General features: G+C 45.7%; 1 long non-coding RNA gene across 1 annotated transcript in view; it reads right to left on the bottom strand.

Moving 5' to 3' along the window:
- LOC142817680 (uncharacterized) overlaps positions 1 to 14,694 on the bottom strand; it is a 35,956-nt gene extending 21,262 nt beyond the window's left edge. Inside the window, exon 1 of the long non-coding RNA XR_012895299.1 lies at positions 14,524 to 14,694. This is a non-coding gene — a long non-coding RNA (uncharacterized LOC142817680). The remainder of the gene's footprint in view (positions 1 to 14,523) is intronic.
- Positions 14,695 to 18,598: the final 3,904 nt, after the last annotated feature.

Below are 18,598 nucleotides of genomic sequence, written 5' to 3'. Positions count from 1 at the left end.
AACACTAGTCAAAATTAGTTGGTGCTGTAAGCGTTATACGTTACTCGAGTTCGCTCAAGATGCATGCTTATCGGACATCGCCATGTGTTTGTGCGGTAATGACGTGGAAGAGGCCTCTGGAGACATCGTCTTGAAGCTTTGGTGTTTGTTGGAGTTCCGGTGGATCTAGGCACTAACTGGTTGTCTGCACCATATATGCTGTTTGCATTGAGATACGAGGCAAAAGCATGAATGTGCGTATGTTGATTTTAACGGCCAGTATACCACCTTTTTCTCTTCTTGAGGATCACGCTATCGAATTTATGTTCCTGTGTGGTCACATGGCTGCGGTGTCGTAAATCGTCTCTCAGAGATTATCTTGCTTCGTCCTCAACAGTCGTAATTTACTGCAAAGACTCCGTTGCAATGTTAACTTCTCCTTTGCTTGCTAAATGGCTTGGAATGAACGGATTGGGTAGAACGAAATAAGGAGGGTTTTTCCATTTATTTATTTTGGCCTTTTGCTCTCACCAGTTCTTTTCGCGCACGTTGCTGAAATCATGCCTGCGCAACCGTGGTAAGCACGGCACGTGGATAGTTAACGCAGGCAATGAGCATTTCGCTTCAGCGTACCTCTGGTAATATCGCACTCGGAGCTGCAACATGTAACAAGGGGCTAAAGATAGGAAAAAAAAGTAAAGTATAAACGCTCCGCCTATTGCCACTACACGTGTTATTTGCACACGTTGCTTCTACAGTGCAATAACATGAAGAAACAGAATGGCGGTCTGTTCTACGCGTGCGTGACGTCACAACTCAGCAATCTGTCGCGCGCACGGTGTAATTAAAGTGCGTTTGTTGCGACGTGAGTGTAGGGAAGTTAGTGGCGTTTGACCTTGACGCTGTTTGCGAGACGAGATACACAGAGGAACACGCACCCACCGTAGGACCGCGTGCGAGACAGACTGACTGAGCGGCAAGCGAGCTAGACAATTGCGCTGTCTGCGCTATGAGCCGAAAACGAGTGGGCTCACTTGCTTTTTATGGGTTCGTATTACGAGGGACAATCTGGCAAAAAAGGTACGTGTATACGAGTTCGCGCAAGGCGTACCGTATTCACGCGCGTGACTACAGCACTTTTGGTTACCGTGTTTAGTCGCTTAATACGAGCACTTTTCGGCTAGCGTTGCCTGGTATCGGCTAGTGTCGTAGAACGTTTTACAGGGTTGCCCGGGCCGTTCGTATATGCTGGCTAGTGTTAATTCATTCATTGATTCTTCATTCTTCATTCCTTAAAGGCCCCAAAAAGGGGTATTACATAAGGGGTCGGACGTGCAATATAAATATCTGTTATACAACCTTTTATTCCAGCTAGTTTCGTCGCAATTTTCTATGTTAATATTTACTTTTGTTGCTTTGTTCACGTCACCTACCGTTAGCGAACAAGTGCTGCTTTACGTTGAACTGCGTGTACGCCACTTGTTTGTTTGTTTGTTTGTTTTCTGGTTTTTCTGCATCGGCAACCATTGATCATGAATGGCTACTGCTTCGCTAGGGTTTGCTGTCAGTGCGATGGAACATAGTGAGAACTACATAATTTAACAGGTAGGTTTAAAACCCAAGCTTGGGTCTCGGCGTGTGTGGAGTCACAGTGACGTCACGTGGTGACGTAGCCACGTGACGTCACTGTGACTTCACTTATACATGGTGTCCCATTATTACGTCATCCGACGAGATCCTCGCTTGGCCAAAGATATACCGATCACGGAGGCCGTGCAGAACCTCGTCAGGTGGAGGAAGCTTTCAAAAGTAGGCGAGAAAGGGGGCGAGCAAATATCGGTAAATCGACAGAGAAGTTAAAGGAGAATAAGATGGCTGTCGTCTTTGAGCGGCGAATCCGTAAGGGAGGCTGCTAGTCTTTATGATTGAGCCAGATTTACGTGGTTTGAAACAAACCGTTTGTTCTTCAGTGGCCGCTGATTTACATCTTGCACACTAAAGACACACCAAGTGTGCTGCAAAGTTTACACTGCTTGAAGCTGCGGCTCGGCTGCAAAAAGCCGGATGCGTGCCACTTCGACGTCAAACTTGTTTTTGCGTTCCCGCGTGCAAGCAAAATAATTCTGGCCGTATAGCAGCTGGAACATTACAAAGAAAAAAAAAAGAAATAAAAGAAAGAACAGATGACATTGGAGTACGCAGAAAGGTCTAAATTTTTTTATTTACTTATTTTAGTTTTCTGCACACATGTACGTGGACGCACCTGTAAAGAAATTCGGAGCTTGGCGAACCACGAATACCGTGTCGAACAACAAACCTATGGTAGGGACTTTTGCAATGCACACAATAAAACGCCATCCTTATTCACCTTTATAATTCGTTGTTTGACGAACTCGGTTATTGAGGGTATGAGCTCGCACAAAAGTGCCATTCAACGGCAAATTTACGTCGCCTCACTTGTGACTCAGTGTGATAATTGGCTTGAACGACCAATACGACAAAAGCGCTAAAACGTGTGCAGTTGCTCGCTGGATTCCGTGCCGACCGGCTGTGCCCTCGCGATCTCCGCCGACAGCGCAGCTTTGGCCTATTGGGCTGATCTTATAGGCCATCTCCTGACGCCTGTCCCCGACGACGACGACAGCGCAGCTCTGGCAGACTGGATTCGCCCTACGCCATCTCCTGTCGCCGACAAGAGCTCTCGCCAGTGGTGCCCCGTCCTCGGACTCCTGCAACCGTCTCCATCTTTCCTGTCTTCTTCTTGCTTCCGTCGTTCGCTCTCCCTGCGCCTCGCTCTTTTCTTCCCCTCTCTCTATCTCTTTACCTTTTAATCCTAGCTTTGTAATCCCTTCTCTACCCTCATCCCTCGTGAGCTACTGTTGAGGTGTCCTCCCCCTGAGAGACAGTTACGGGGCTCACTTTTCTCTTCTTTTTATTTAAAATCACTTCCCTTCGACAGCGTTGCAGAATAGTGCCTCCGAAGAACTGAAGCTCGCCCTATGATGTTGAATTCAAAGTAGTCTTTTTTTATATATAAGTTCTTCATAACAATTGGGGAGAAACAAACCATTTTTTGCTTAAAGGGGAGCTGACACGAATTCCAGAAAGTTGCGTATTGTTGCTCTAAATAAAAACACTTGTCGAGAAACACAAAAGGAGGGTCGTGGTGCCTCGAAACTCATTGAAGATGAACTCACTTTTCAGTGCCACTGGCATAAAATGGCACTACCATAAAAATACACTTCCGGTGTTGAAACTAATGACTCTGTTTCACGTTGGCGTGTCGTCCGCCGCGGTGGAGCAGCGGGCACGGCGTTTGGCTGCTGATCCGGACGTCGCGGATTCGGTCCCAGTCGTGACGGTCGTGTTCCGATGGCGGTGAAATGTTCACGTGTACTGTATGATGTCAGTGCACGTTAAAAAGGAACACCAGATGGTAAAAATTTCTGGGCGCCTTCACTACGGCGTCAATCAGAATCATATTGCGGCTTGGGGACGTAATACCTCATAATAATACTGCATTGGCAGGTCAACACGGTCTAACATAGGTCGAAGTGGCAGCGGGGTACAATAACTGGCGATGAGCTATCTACAACTTTGACGTCTTCTAGCAGGCAGTTTCAAGTGGTGCATGTATTGTGGCCGCTCGCGGGACGCAGAGTTCCCAAACCCAACAAGCTTCCTTGACTCCTCATCATAATAATGTCTATCGGGTTAGACTAGCTTTCAGTTGCTCGGTGAAAAAAACTTTAAAATCAAATAAAGTTTTTTTTTCTACGTGTGGTCTGGGCTTCCCTGTGAGGAGAGCGTAAACGCAGCGTCCCAAGAACATTAAAAAATGTTCCTTTGGCTACGTCTCTGAGTCTTGTACTCCTTTTTGTGGCCCGGTAAGGAGGGGGAGGACCATAACAACAAGCCTTGAGAAGACAGGGAGGTTAACCAGGCACATGCCCGGTTTGCTACCCTACGCTGGGGGAATGGGAAGGGGCATAAAGAGGAGAGAGAGGAAAGAGAAGAGAAAGCGAAAAAGAAGAGAGAGAGAAAAAGAAGATTGTCAGTTAAGAAGCTAAAGGAAACAACTGGGAATGGAGGACACAACCTTTCCCTCCCAATTCGGGTTTCAAAAAAGAACATGAGAGAGAGAGAGAGAGAGAGAGAGAGAGAGAGAGAGAGAGAGAGAGAGAGAGAGAGGCAGACAGGCTACTGCGATAGCTACAATACAGAAGCTCCACGCTACCTTTCATCACCGCCGTCACCGTGCGGCTTCGTATAAAGTTCAACTGCGGGGAAATTCCGTCACGTACCGTTCGCCTTACGAAGCGGGCGAGATGAGAACGAGTGCGTAGGTCAGCCGAGAAGGACAGCGGATTGAAGGGCGCTGATTTTCTAGCATGGCGTTTCAGCGATGGTGAAGTGCTGTGACTGTGTTTTTGCAACCGTGCACTCGATGAAGGCAAGGACACAGGGATGTGAGGAGTGAGGCACACATAAACTGACAAAAGGCAGGGCTCTTGCAACTCAGTGTGGGTTGCTGAAAAACACATGGGCTGATTGTATCTCAATATCTTTAAACTCGACCCACCTAATAATCCAGCCCAACCTGATCGTTAAATAAGTGCCAAACATGCATTCCACGGGTAACGTATTTTTAAAGCAAGAAAAGAAAAATGAATAAAAACAATATTAATCGCGATGTTACTTCTGTTGACCTGTTATAAAAAAAAGGTCGTTCCCGGATAATTTTTTTCTTGTTTTCACAACTTTTTTCTGTTTAGTATCTAAGCTGTCGCAAATCGCAAAAGCAGATATTCTATAAACGTGCCGTGTGACAAGAGATATATAGACAGCCACAGCAGCACGGCGCTTTTGTGTAGCCCCGCTCAATCGCAGCACCCAGGCGAACAACAAGATAATATATAACTTACACAAAGAATGCACGAGAGGAGAAACGGCGAATGAAAAAAAAATGAAGATAAAATACACGCGAGTGTTCGTTTTTCATAGCGCTGATAAAAACGGCAAAGAATGTTCCTCTGTCAACCTTCACCGCCTGTCGTCCCGAACGGCGTCACAATCTGTCGCACCGAGGCTTCCGGCGAGTTTCGGATCGGATTCTAGGTATCTCTTTCGCTGTGCCGAGGAAGCGGCGAAAACAGAATTACTCAGCTGTCGGATGATAAAAGAATGCTTTTTTATTCGTTCGTGTGTTGGGCTGGTGCCAAGGGCTCGTTCTTTTAGGATTTCAGAGCCCACGTGCGTGCGTAGGCGCTCGTGATTTTCTGTGGATTCGTTTCTCTCAAAAGATGTCACCCACGCCCTGCGATTGCGCGATGAAATGAATAGAAATGTTCTCCCGTATGGACGTGCAATATAAATATCTGTTGTGCAACCTTTTATTCCAGCTGGTTTCGTGGCAGTTTTCTATGGTAATTTTTTATTTTTGCTGTTTTTTCGCGTCACCTATCGTTTCTTCTTTTTTGTATGATTTACATTTAAGTTGTGCAAATGTTTTCCCTTCAACTCCTCTTCGACACTTCTTATTCTGGTAGTATAACTCCGCAACTCTTTGATCTATCAGGGGAGGTCCCACAAACCTGAACGAGCTTGACCGCACCAAGGCGCGAGGTCTCGCGCTTTGGTGTGGTCACCTGGAGTAGAAGCCCCCGCGGGGTACCGGCGGTAAAAGCCTGAGCTTCTACCCCCTGAAGAAGCGCAGGTCCGAGCTTCTACCGGAGGGGGCACAGCCAGCTTTGTGAGTTAGTTTTGGGAGCTGGAGCTTGGGCGTTCTTGCGTGGTCTGTCAGTTTCTCAGGTTAACATGGTTAATATAAACATCTCTCTCTTCGAGGGAAGAGTTAACTTTTATTTATTTTCTTTGGCAAATACGTAAACGACAAACGCGTAGCAGTAAGCACGCAGCTGTAAACACTTGACTCCTACCATCGTACAAAATGAGTGACGCACTCCTATTCATTATGTGCGTGCTAGCACGTCTGTGCGTTCGTGCATGAGTGCACGTGTCTACGTAAGTGAGCAAGCGTTGACATCACTGCAGCCACCACACTCCTAAACAGCAGGCAGAGCACTACATGCGAGCCATTTAGATTGTCTTATCTTTCAGCCGCACTGCAAAGTTTATTGTTAGCTGCACGGTAAATGTTATTGGTTAGTGAGCGCACAAGTTGGACTGCGTCCCTTCGCTTGTTTGAGGACAGTGTTGTCCTTTCTGTACACCGAGGCAGCGGACCGTAATTTGCAATATACATATATGAGAAAGTATCTGCCAAGTCATCATTAACGAACAAATTGGCCGACAGAATCAGGCGGCACTTTCCTTCTTCGTTCGGGTTGGTGTCTTGAGGTTCTGTGTACTCTGTTGAGCCAACGTTATACTTTTGAGTGAGTGAGTGAGTGAAATTGCGAGTGCATATGTCTCACAGGTAAACGCGAACGAAATATGGTGCAGTTTTGTTTGGCGAGGTGGTTGACATCTGAGGGGTTCACAATAGCGCACACTTTGTAATCTCTCTAAGACGAGAGGCACGCGTTGCATCAGTGATACGTCCGCTTCATTTTTTTCCAAAGTCCGTGGGATGCGGCTGTTTGGCGTGCGAGTGTGACCACTGTTTGCCGATATTGATGCACGCATGCGCTCGTAGCTGTGATCTCGTGGCTTGCTCTTTAAAATGAACTGTCTAAGTTTACCGCTCTACCTTCCTGTTCTCTTTTACGTCTTTCCCCGTATCTCTGTTTCCCGAGCTCGCGTTATTAGGTACGCCTTTGACGTACAAATCAACAGCCTTCGCTCAATATTTTCGCTATAAGCCATCGATCGTTTTGTGGTCTTGCGAAGGGATTGTGCTGAGCCACTTACAAACGGAAATACGTCGGTGAACATTAAACAGAAATGTACTGAAGAATATCCAACCCAGACTCTATTACACGGAAAGACATATTTTCTCTGGTAGGCGAGAAAGATTAGCCGATGCCATTGTAAAGACAACGGCCTCTCCTATTCATCATGCAAAAAAAAAAAAGAAAGAATGAACGAAAGCAGCGCCACATTTACTCCCTGGTATTTTCCGCGTGTGACTACATAATCGCACTCTCTTCCAGTTGCACGCACACTAATGAGCAAACGCGCACGCTCAAACACCCGAACACTTATCATCAACGCTGACTGTGTACGCGCCTGCCTAAACAACGGCCTCCCGTGTGTGTGTGTGTGCGTGTATGCGATCCAACTAAACCCTCGCAGGACCCATACGCACATATAATATAACAGCAGTCATTCTTCCTTTTTTAGAACAAGGGATCCCTCTGCGGACAGTATAATCTGAGAAGCTAGAAAGCGGGGCATGTCGGAGGTGGTGGAGAGAGGGGGGGTAGCCCATTTCCTCGAGGAGCACAAGGGATCCCAGTATAAACGTGGCGCCAACCAGCAAAGCCAGCGAGCCCTTTCGCGCCGTTCGCCCGACCGCGGCGATCTCGCGATGCGTTGCTTATGTTTTTTTCTTTTCGCGGTGCCGTAATTGTGTACACAAGCCGTGCGCATCCCGTAAATATAGCTGGGGTGCCTGTTCGTTTGCGGCGTGCCGGCCAAACTCAACAAGGAGAGCGGGAAGTGCTCGTAAAGATCAAGCGGCGTGTATGTTCGCTCCTACAGGAAAGAAAGGCCAGCTTCGAGTGTGTGAGTGCGAGAGACAATATCTCGTGGCCCAGCTCGAACTATAGTTGGGCGAGTGTGCGTGGACGTGGGAAAGAAAGGGAGCAGTAACGAGGAAGGGAGGAAAGCGTCGAACAAACTCAGAAGCGAAAAGCTATTCATACTATAATCGTAAATAAGTAACAGCTATATAAACGAATTACTTTCCTGGAAGCTATGCGCGAAACCGGTTTTAAACATGGCGATGCTTTAGACTTGTTTCGTGGCGCGGAATGTGGTAACCGACTTACGTTGTTGTATGCATGATTGGGACTGTTCTTTTTTAAATGTTAGCTCACTTATTTTTTTGAGTTACAAAACAAGAAAATAAGAGAAACGGAAAAGCTGTCTCGACATGAAATTCACTTCCATGGTAAGCGAATCACGTTTGCCAAGTGCCACTGGCAGAAAGGGAACAAATATTTGAGTTGTTCCAGTTGGCAGCTGTAACGCAGCAATGATGCAGCTCCTGTACGTAGCCAATCACTTCAGTGCGTGGTATGTCTTTGCTTTTTTTGTGCGTGAAACCAGATACAGCTGTAAAAACTCATCATGGTGTGGATAATTATAGCAATCGTATGCGGGTCAAATGGCTGCAGCTGGTCGAAATTAGTCCAGAGTCCACAAATGAGGCGAGGTATGAAGCATAGCGTGGTTCTTGGCTCTAATATTACATTTAGATACGTACGTACGTTAGCACGTAAATACATACATACATACATACATACATACATACATACATACATACATACATACATACATACATACATACATACATACATACATACATACATACATACATACATACATACATACATACATACATACATACATACATACATACATACATACATACATACATGGATGCATGGTTGGTATGGACGTGATACGACAAAGTTTGAATTCAGGCGTGCACCCCTTCTTGAGTCGTTCAGTTGGCACTAATGAGCGAAGCATAGCTGCTTTCATACTGAACTAGCTGCCGTATTTCATTAACACTGCACGGCACTTACCATAAGTTATAATTTTGTAATGAAACCTTTCGAGCGTGTAGCGAGCGTACGACGACTGAAATGGCGTTAATGAAGCAATTATTCGTGGTGGAAGTTACTGAGGAGCGTTCACGTAAGCACCGCTGCTGTACTTGTCGGCAGTGCGGTGTTACTCTCCAAAGCGTATCCTAGCACGACGAGAAGTTTTACGTCCCGATGTAAGGACTAACTTATTATGTAAAAAGTTGTGAGCTGCCGCATTTAAGACTGGGCACAATTGAGCATACTGAATTGGCGCAGCTCCTTGCAGTTTAGAATAAGTGAGGCGGGTAATTAGTCACTCGGAACTTTTGCGACGTGAAAAAAAACAAACACTGCAATGGAAGTAAATTTTTCCCAGGGCGTTAAGTCTCGAGCAAAAGCGGCAAGTTTCGCTTCACAGGATGAAACAACTAACCGCGTGAACCGTCCGTTCGCTCGTACGTTCTGCTGTTTGATGGTCATAGTCTATGCTGATTGATTGATTGATTTGTGGGGTTTAACGTCCTAAAATCACTATATGATTATGAGAGACGCCGTAGTGGAGGGCTCCGGAAATTTTGACCACCTGGGGTTCTTTAACGTGCACCCAAATCTGAGCACACGGGCCTACAACATTTCCACCTCCATCGGAAATGCAGCCGCCGCAGCCGGGATTTGAACCCGCGACCTGCGGGTCAGCAGCCGAGTACCTTAGCCACTAGACCACCGCGGCGGGGCCGGCCATAGTCTATGCTGGAATGAATAGATTCACTTTAGAATGAAGTCGATGTGGCATATTGAAAGCTGAGATAATACCCATCTGATCCACGCTCGATGGATTTGACGAATGGCTGTATCCATATAAGACATGCTTTCGAACATTCCCAGGAACATTCCCAAACACGAAAACACGAACATTCGCAAGTATGCAATAACAGCCCTTGACAAAGATTACAAAGCTGGTCGATAGTTTGTAAATTCCTTATTTTTTTTTAGGGGGGGGGGTAGGGGGGGGGTGGAGGGAGTTAAGACAAAACGAGTACGACCGCCAAATGGACATTTGCTGACGCTGGTGTATACGTTTTTCTTCACCCTACGCTGCCGGAGAACATATACACCAGGAGTCTCAAACGCGTGGCCAGCAAACCAATCGCGTGTGGCCAGCGGCCCGTCCCACATTTAAAAGCTTTTTAAATAAGCATGTTCGTGAGCTGCACAGACGTGGCTGCTCTAAAAGATTGTTTTCGTGAGGCTCCTCATATAGAGTCGCCATGCGTTGAAAAATAACCGTGAAACAAAAACTATATGTCCCAATCGGCGCCGAGATCTTAGTCCCTTTGGCTACCGACACGTAGTTGGAATCGTGCGCACCAGATATCCTTCGGAAATGTCCCATATACGAGCTACAAGAAAAGTTTTTCTTTCGTGTGGCAACGTCTGCTGGCAATTTGCGCAAACTACGCGCCACCGGTTTTAATTTAGTCAAGCCCTGTCAGTCTTTCTTTTCCCGTGTACCTCCACTGTTCGCTGCTACGAAGCCAAGCCAACAAGCTGAAGTTTATACCCACTTTATTCCTTGTAGCGGTTCTCGCAAGACTATTGCGTGACTGCTGGCTCAGTTTGAGAAACTCGATATACGCAGTCTGCGCCACAGATAACGTTTAATCTACGAGAATCTGACCGCATCAGGAGGACGTGTCTCGATGTAATCAATGTATGCATTGCCATATGATGATGAAGATGATAATGGTGCTGCCTCAACTGCTGATGATGGTGGGGCAGAGCAATGTCATGCTTTAAGCGCGTCACTGAAAGTCTTAATCTACGACCTATCAACTATTTTACATTCGACACATGATACTTGCTACCTTGGCCTATTAATTGAGTTTCTTCTTGTTTTTGTATATCTCGACATGAGTTAACGATGTCATGAAGCATCAGATGCACCAGCTCAACCGATTCGTGCCTATGTGTCCACAGTTAGCACATCTAGGAGGAGGAGGAGGAAGCAACAAAAGGGAGAAGACAGGGAGGTTAACCAAAAAGACATTCGGTTGGCTACCCTACACTGGGGGATTAGGGAAGGGGACAAGAAAGACGAAATATAGTTGTTAAATACACAAAACGGCAAGTGCTACGGCCGAATGTGGTGGCACCGGAACCAATTTGTGACGTCTGAACAGCGCACTGAGAAATGAGATAAGCTATCCATGCTTGCGTTACAAAGAATTCCTTCTTCTATTGCAGTGTTTTTTTATTACGAGTTCTTTTTGGGAGATGCAGGGCCTTTAAAAGCGCCGGCTAGGTGTTTTTGTAGTTCATGGTATCGGTAACAATCATAGTCACGGAGAAAAAAAAACAAAATAAAATTCCACCTTATCACGGTAGATCAGTCAAGAAAAGAAAACTCCTAAAGGTCTTTCATTTATATATATATATATATATATATATATATATATATATATATATATATATATATATATATATATATATATATATATATATATATATATATATATATTTTGGATACACTTTGAGTCCAACTTCGGACTACAACCACGTGTGTAGATTCTGAAGAAGCAATAATTACGGAACAGAAAATAAAATAAATATTACATTTCACGCGGTAAATATGCAGTATCCACTCTCGGGAACCGGTATGTACCGGATCAGGAGATGGAGACTGAAGTCCACTTATCGCTACACCCTCAACTTAGTTCTCGGTCGTTGTATCGATTCCGAGAGCCTTGGTCCTATCAGAAAAAGAGTTTTTGTAGAGTAGGAGAACGCCCAGAAGTCGTGGTTGAAGAGGATTGCTTGGACGATGGCTGCGGACGATGGGCTCATCTTCCCTGCAATGGCCCTGCATACTACGCCCTTATCTTCTTGTAGCACAGGTCCCGCGTAGTTGAGAACCTTTCTTTCTTTCACTTTTCTTTCTTTCTTTCTTTCTTTCTTTCTTTCTTTCTTTCTTTCTTTCTTTCTTTCTTTCTTTCTTTCTTTCTTCGTTTCTTACAATTTGTTTATTATTAACACGAAAGTGCTTTATGCCGGCGTCTACCACGGCTCTGCTGACGCACCTCTGTCACGGAAGTGACGTTGAAAACCATATACTAAGAGATTGCAAAGAAAAACAAAACAGAAGCTTAGCAGTCGTCGTGCAGAATCGAACCAGCAACCTCTCAATTCTCAGCGGGCGGCACTCATCACTACAACACGAAATGTACGTTTACTCCATACACCGTTTCGCAGTCGTCAGAGCTTCGAAACTTTGGTGTGTTTTAGTTATCAGTGGCGAGATTATGTGACGGGCTCGCATTGGGCGCGCGCTCTAAACGTCGTCGTTTCCACGAAGCGCCGCCTCCACTGAGCGTGGTTTTTCCTGCGCGCGCGCTTATGATCCGACCCGTAGTTCGGGAGGGGGACGAAGGTCACTTCGCATGCTGCCGCGGCCGCGTTTACGAAATGAGCGCGCCGCCGACACATAACGCAGGAAGAATTGTGACAGTTGTTCGCGCTTGTCCCGTGTGTATGTGTGCGCTCGTTTCGTGTGTCTTTCTGTTTGAACAGCACGATTTGTGTCGAGCTGTGGCAGTTGTTAGTCCACGCTCGTCCTGCGCATGCTAATTTCAAGCGTGCTTTCTGCTTGAGGTGTGTGTGCAAGGTTCGACCTGCTTGCCGTTGTTAACGTGACTTTACAATTTCTTCCGTTGCTGAAACATTGTACAATAAACACTCAACTACCTCTGCAAGTACACGTTTCACTTTCGTGGTTTACCAATTTCTATATAAGGGGATCAGCCGCGTTTTTTTTAATTTTTCTTTATTTTGTACTCTTTTCTTTCGAGTTGAAGCATCAGCTGACGACGCTAACACCTTAACCGAGACCTAGTGAAAGGTATAAATTATAATGTGCTAGTTACGTATGAAATGTCCTCTTTCATTTCTCTCTCTTTTTCAAGGTATGAAACGGGGAACAACTAAAGCAACATGGGAGCGCTTCGTACTGTACATTTTGATGTTAAAAGAATCGAGAGCTCACTGTGAACTGTTGCGTGTCTGCATATACGCATATTACATAAATAACTTCGAAACTAGTGTGTACGCCAAGCACGCGATGCTTGGTTGTTATCCTGTTAATGTACTGTTCACATTCGTTAAGTTCAGCGTATACGTTTTGTTATGACAGACCAACCCGCCGAAACAGCTGCACTGGACACACTTAGCACACCCACACACGCGGCAGGAATGTAGATAATTTCTGTTTTTAATGAGGGTAAACTCAATCGCATGCATATCAAATGTAAAGGCCTCTTAAATAGTCTGGATGCATTATAAGAGAACACCGATCGAAATGTTAGCGCTCCCCAAAGTGTGCATGTAGTTTAAATGCTGTTAATAAGCCATGAATTTTTTCGAGGTTCTATTGTTGGCAAAAGGCAGAGCTGGTCGGCCCGTGGTGATGTCTGTATCCAGGTCTATCAAAACGGGCGATGCTGTGGGTCCTTCATTGAGGAGCAACTGCTGAAAGCAGGTCTCTTCGTTCGCGGCTGGTGGGAAGTTCCCATGGAGTCCGTTTGTCAATATTTGTAGGCGGTCTCATCGGCCGTGGAACGCCGGTTGTTTGCGAGTATGTGTGCGTCTGTCTGTGTATGTGTGCGTGTGCTGATTATGGCGGCGCGTGTGAACAAAGCCATATTGTGTAAAGAATGGCCTGACAGTCCTCGCCACTTAGGAAACCGTCAGCTGCCTTAATAAAGTTGTTTACTGCTACTGTCACAGAAAAGTGCGCCTGGGTAAATTACCTTTCACCGAGCTATTTATATATAGCTTGTGTGAGACTCTCGTCAAAACATGCCTTTTTTTTACAATCTGTCGTATGTATATCTGGGTGGTTACAGCCCTCTCCTGGCACTGAACATTCAGAGAAACTCCGAGGTGACCGTGTGGAAGACGCAATGTCAAAACAAGCTAACCAAGCATGCGGTAACGGTGCTGTATTGAAATATCAGTTCATGGTGAACAGCTTCAGCTATGTAGGTGAAATACAACAGCCGAATAGACACGAGTGAGTGAAAGAAAGGTAAATGGAAAGCATGGATCTCTGGTTGGCTTTCTTGCAGTTGCGAAGGGGAAAGGAGCTGTATATGAATGAAAGAGGAGTGAAGGCTATGACGAAAATACGAAGTCATTTTGGCAATGTCCAAATTACGCACGAAAACATCATCAATGCAGAGATTCATATATCAGGAGGCCAGGTGGCAAACGCTTGACCAGTGGCGCGTTCTGTTCAACGTTCGTGTTTGTTGGAAGGAAGGAAGGAAGAAAAATATGAGGAAAAGAACGGCAGGGAGGTTAAGCAGCCTACAGGCAGCCAGTTTGCTACACTGTGCATGGGAGGGGGATGGGGGAGATGAAAGATAGATAGGAGAGAGGGAACAGAGATAAACACAGCACATTCGGCAGCACACGCGCGCGCACTCAGTCTTAGTTCATGAAGTCGTGCCTTTCGCGGTGTGTGACATTGCTGTTACAGTCGCTTGTTCAAGTCCGTGTCGCGTAGGAATTTCAACATTTCTTTTGTCGCCTTCTGTTGCGATGGCTGGTTCCTTCCACCTATATAGGGAACGAACTCGCACAACTAGCTCCTGGGAGTTGAATATCTCTTGAACTATCCGCCGTGCACTTTCCGCCTCTCACTTCAGTCTCCACGCCTTTTTTCTGCCTGTACTGTGCGCCTGAAGTTACCATGTAGCATCTTCGAAACCTGAAGCTAGACTACAAAAAGGAAATGCTGATGCAGACGACGTCATCATTAATCTCTTGCCGGAACGTCATCGGACATCGGCTTCGAGCATTTCGTTCCGACCGAAGAAGCCGGCGGCGGCAGCGTTTTGGGACTTCCTGCTTTCCTCATCCATGCATCTTCTGCGTCCGTGGGCGCGTGTGCTTTTGTGAGTCAACATTTGCGGTGCGGCGAGCTATAATACAACGCGAAGACCGAGCGAGGGCGCGCCGCGCGCCAACGTAGTATACAGCCACGGCTATAAACGTGTACGCGGCGGGACGACGCCACGCGCACTGACCGCGCCGCGCTTTGACCGATGACGTACTCGGGGCCACAGAAACGCGCAGCAAGACTCTTTTCTTGACAAGGGTCAGCGAGGGTTATAAAGAAAAAAAATGATAACGCGAGGCGAGTCGCGATCAGACTGCATTCTCCATGGGTGCGTACACATGCAACCCACTCAGCGGCGTAAATAGATTTGGCACAGTGATTGGAAAGGAATAAAAAGGATGGGATTCGGTGTCGACAAAACGAATGAATGAACATAAAAAATATTGACCTATTGGGGGCGTACATAGCGGTGTGGCTTGGAAGTGCGTGGTGTGTACGTAGTGATGGTCAACTTCGGCCCCTGATAACCGATGGCTCTGCGAGCTCCTTCATGTGTCCATGTGTGTTTGTCTGACGCGTTGAATCGGGGACACCAATATGCCTATATGTGTGCAGAAGAAATGAGGCCAGCGAAATAAGGAAAACAAAAGGAGTAAAATAAAATTGTGATTGAGCAGTGAGGTAAGAATGGGGGAAAAAAAGCCAAGTGCAGAAATCAAGCATTACATCTGTCGCCGTGATTCGATGCTTATATAGGTGCTTAAAAGCCGTGCTAGGCAAAATACAGCCGTATTTGATAATTGAAAATGAAACAGGACTGCAGTTTTGACTGTATCAAAGGACGTACGTCTGCAAATAAAGAATTTAATTGAATGAAGTAGATGTCTGATAGGAACAAGTAAAAAATTGCGCAGCACACGACACTCAAAGATTGCAAGATTACCGCTGGACGAATGTTTATAGAGTGTTCACGGCGTTGTCAAAAACGTCGCCTCCTTTAAGCATGGTGACCTCGTACCTACATAGAAAGACGGTGTTGTCAGTTTTTCGCCTATGTTTTGAAAGTTCTATATTTTGATTGATTGATATGTGGGGTTTAACGTCCCAAAACCACCATATCGTTATGAGAGACGCCGTAGTGGAGGGCTCCGGAAATTTCGACTACCTGAGGTTCTTTAACGTGTACCCAAATCTGAGCACACAGGCGTGCAGCATTTCCGCCTCCATGATATCCAGCCGCCGCAGCCGAGATCGGATCCCGTGACCTGCGGGTCAGCAGCCGAGTACCTTATAGCCACTAGACCACCGCGGCGGGGCAAAGCTCTACATTTTGGTTCATTCAGTGGGGAAGTGCTTAAGTTGTGATTACTGGAGAAATTAAGTGTTGAGCTCTCATTTTTTTTATTTCCCACCAATGCTACAGATACGGTGACTAATTTGAAGTCACGAACTTGAAATTCAAATAGTTTTATGCGTCTTCGTTCCGAGAAAGACAGTAAAACTTGATCACTACTTTTTTTTTCAAGAAAAATGGACGTTAGTTTCTATGTCATAAGCAAGCCACAAGGGCAGAATATAGACGCTGTTAACTCTAGACTTAGTAGAGTGGTGCATTCCAAACGATGCAGAATCGCTAGTGGTTTTATTTTCGAATGTTTTCAAAAGAACCAATGCAGACCCGACATTGTTCTTTCATTATTGAGGTCTACCAACACAAGTTCAATTAACGTTCACATTTTACAGTCAGCCGAAATACAATGTATCAGTTTTCGTATATACCAGTTTTGTATACAATATGACACGTCACCCTTCCTGGGCGCGCCAGTTTCCGAACTTTTGTGCTGCAGAAATCATTCTTCAGCATGAGTGCGTGCAGCACATTCGTTTTTATGTGGCTATATGAACCCTATGAAACTGGATTGTGCTGTTGACCTGCGTAAGCATTCTGTTTGCGCTTGGTCTTATAGTTATGGGCAAGCTCCTTCGGCAGAGTTGGTGTGGACACTGCAAACACACTTCGGATGGGCAGTTTGCGTCTGTGACCCAGTTTTTGTTGTTTTATTCTGTTTTTTTTGTATGCAGCCGCACGCGTGGGGTGTTTGCTCAAGCCGCGTTTTTACCTGCATCCGCCTCGCTTTTGTGTTGCGGCACGATCGTAAAGCAAGGCCGCCATAAACGGCGCGACTATAACTGTATATACTCAAGCATTCACTGACTTATGGTGGGGCGTCTTCACCGGAGAAGAGGACGCCCGCCTGTAACAACCGCGCCCCGTACCTGTAGCGCGTCACAAGTTAATGACGCATACGCGCCGCATACGAGCGTTGGCCCATGGCAACGGGGTACACAGTTACATGCTAAATAGTGATTACGCGTGTAATACTTTCTTTGTTATTCCGGGGTTAAAGCGGCTGCTGGTCAAGCGACGCTGAATCCACGCTGTTTTCGCAACTGGAATGAAAAAAAAAAGTGGCAGTAAGCGCAACTCATACACAATCGTTTTTTTTTTTTTCAGGTCGAGCAGGTTCCCGTACGTTCAGAAGGACCGGCGAAAGAAAGCTTCAAGTATATGGTACGATGAAAAGGTCATTGCTGGCGTGATGTTTGCGCTGGAACGGCTTTAAAGCTTATGGCTAATGAGACATAGGCCAAAGGCCTTGTTACACTTGCGAAACAAAAAAAAAAGAAAATTAACTTATTGTATATATGGGTTTATTCACTCACTCACTCACTCACTCACTCACTCACTCACTTATTAGTACGTTCAATTACTTGATTATTCATTCACTCTCGAACAGTCGCTGATTATTCAGTTCATCCACTTATTTTCCTGGCTCAATCAATCAATGAATTAATCAATCAGTTGCGTATAACATGAAACCGTCACGCTGACCCGTAGTTTGCTCAGATGACGCGTATCCCCAATACGCGCCCACCGCTTATATATCGTCTGCAACGTTTCCTTATACCCTCACATCTTTTCTGCTGTTAGAAAACAGCTCATCCCTGTTTTTTTATTATTTTCGCTTGCTTTCTCTCTTGTTCGCTATATTCACTATTATTACCCGTGCAGTATCTTAGTCACGGCAAGGCGGCCATAGAATATGGAGACTTGCGGCGATCGACAGCATTCGACTAGTACTTTCATGCGGGCGAGAACTTCTGCATTAACGATGAGCTCGGGGAGAAGTTGTAGATACGAATCGCACGACTGCTGGGAATGAAACTAATAGGCATGCGTAACGTTTAAAGGTAGCAAAAGAGCGGTGCTGATCAGAGGGTGGTCGAGCATAGCCGAAGTACGAATTGCAGCTAAGAATAAACAGTAGAATTTCACGTATCCGCCACGAATAAGGGATGAGACCATGTTCACGTTACGCAAAGGTTACCTGCAGAGAACAATATAGCAGTGGGGTAATTGGAAACCCACGCGAGAGATGCTGCGTACTGGTGTAATGGCGATGGCGATGATGATTGATAGGAGTGCAGCACGGAAATCCTGGAGATAACAAGATAGAGTGACTGAATAGAAAGCGAGAAAGTTTCCTGGCCAAGCGTGCCTCGGACCGGCTCCTTTACGTTGCTCTAAACAAGAAAAGAGGCACAGTAACGAGGGCGAGAAGATTAGGCTACGTAATCATGCATTCAGCTAAGCAGGCACTATACAGTTAAGTACTTGTTTAGCCGGTCGACTCACATATACCTGTCATGTGTAGGAGCAACAGGAACTTTATACGCACATAATTATATGAAAATGTAAGTATACATGAATTGTTTACGTGGCGCAGCACGTAACAAATTATCATCATCAATTCACACATCACATCAGCAGACCACTTACTGACTGAGACGGCTAACAAAGTCAAACAATAAATTGATTTTGATTAATCGATTTTACTTCCCTCAGTAAAAACTGAGAGATGACTTTTTGAGGACGTCACTAAAGTTTAACGCCTTCTTACGGTGAGAACGCAAATATCAGTAATTCCGCCATAACAGGTCT

Source organism: Rhipicephalus microplus, chromosome 5 (genome assembly GCF_043290135.1).
Source record: "Rhipicephalus microplus isolate Deutch F79 chromosome 5, USDA_Rmic, whole genome shotgun sequence".
Classification (NCBI taxonomy): domain Eukaryota; kingdom Metazoa; phylum Arthropoda; class Arachnida; order Ixodida; family Ixodidae; genus Rhipicephalus; species Rhipicephalus microplus.
Note: the sequence above shows the minus strand (reverse complement) of the source record. Positions and strands in the feature narration are given on the sequence as shown.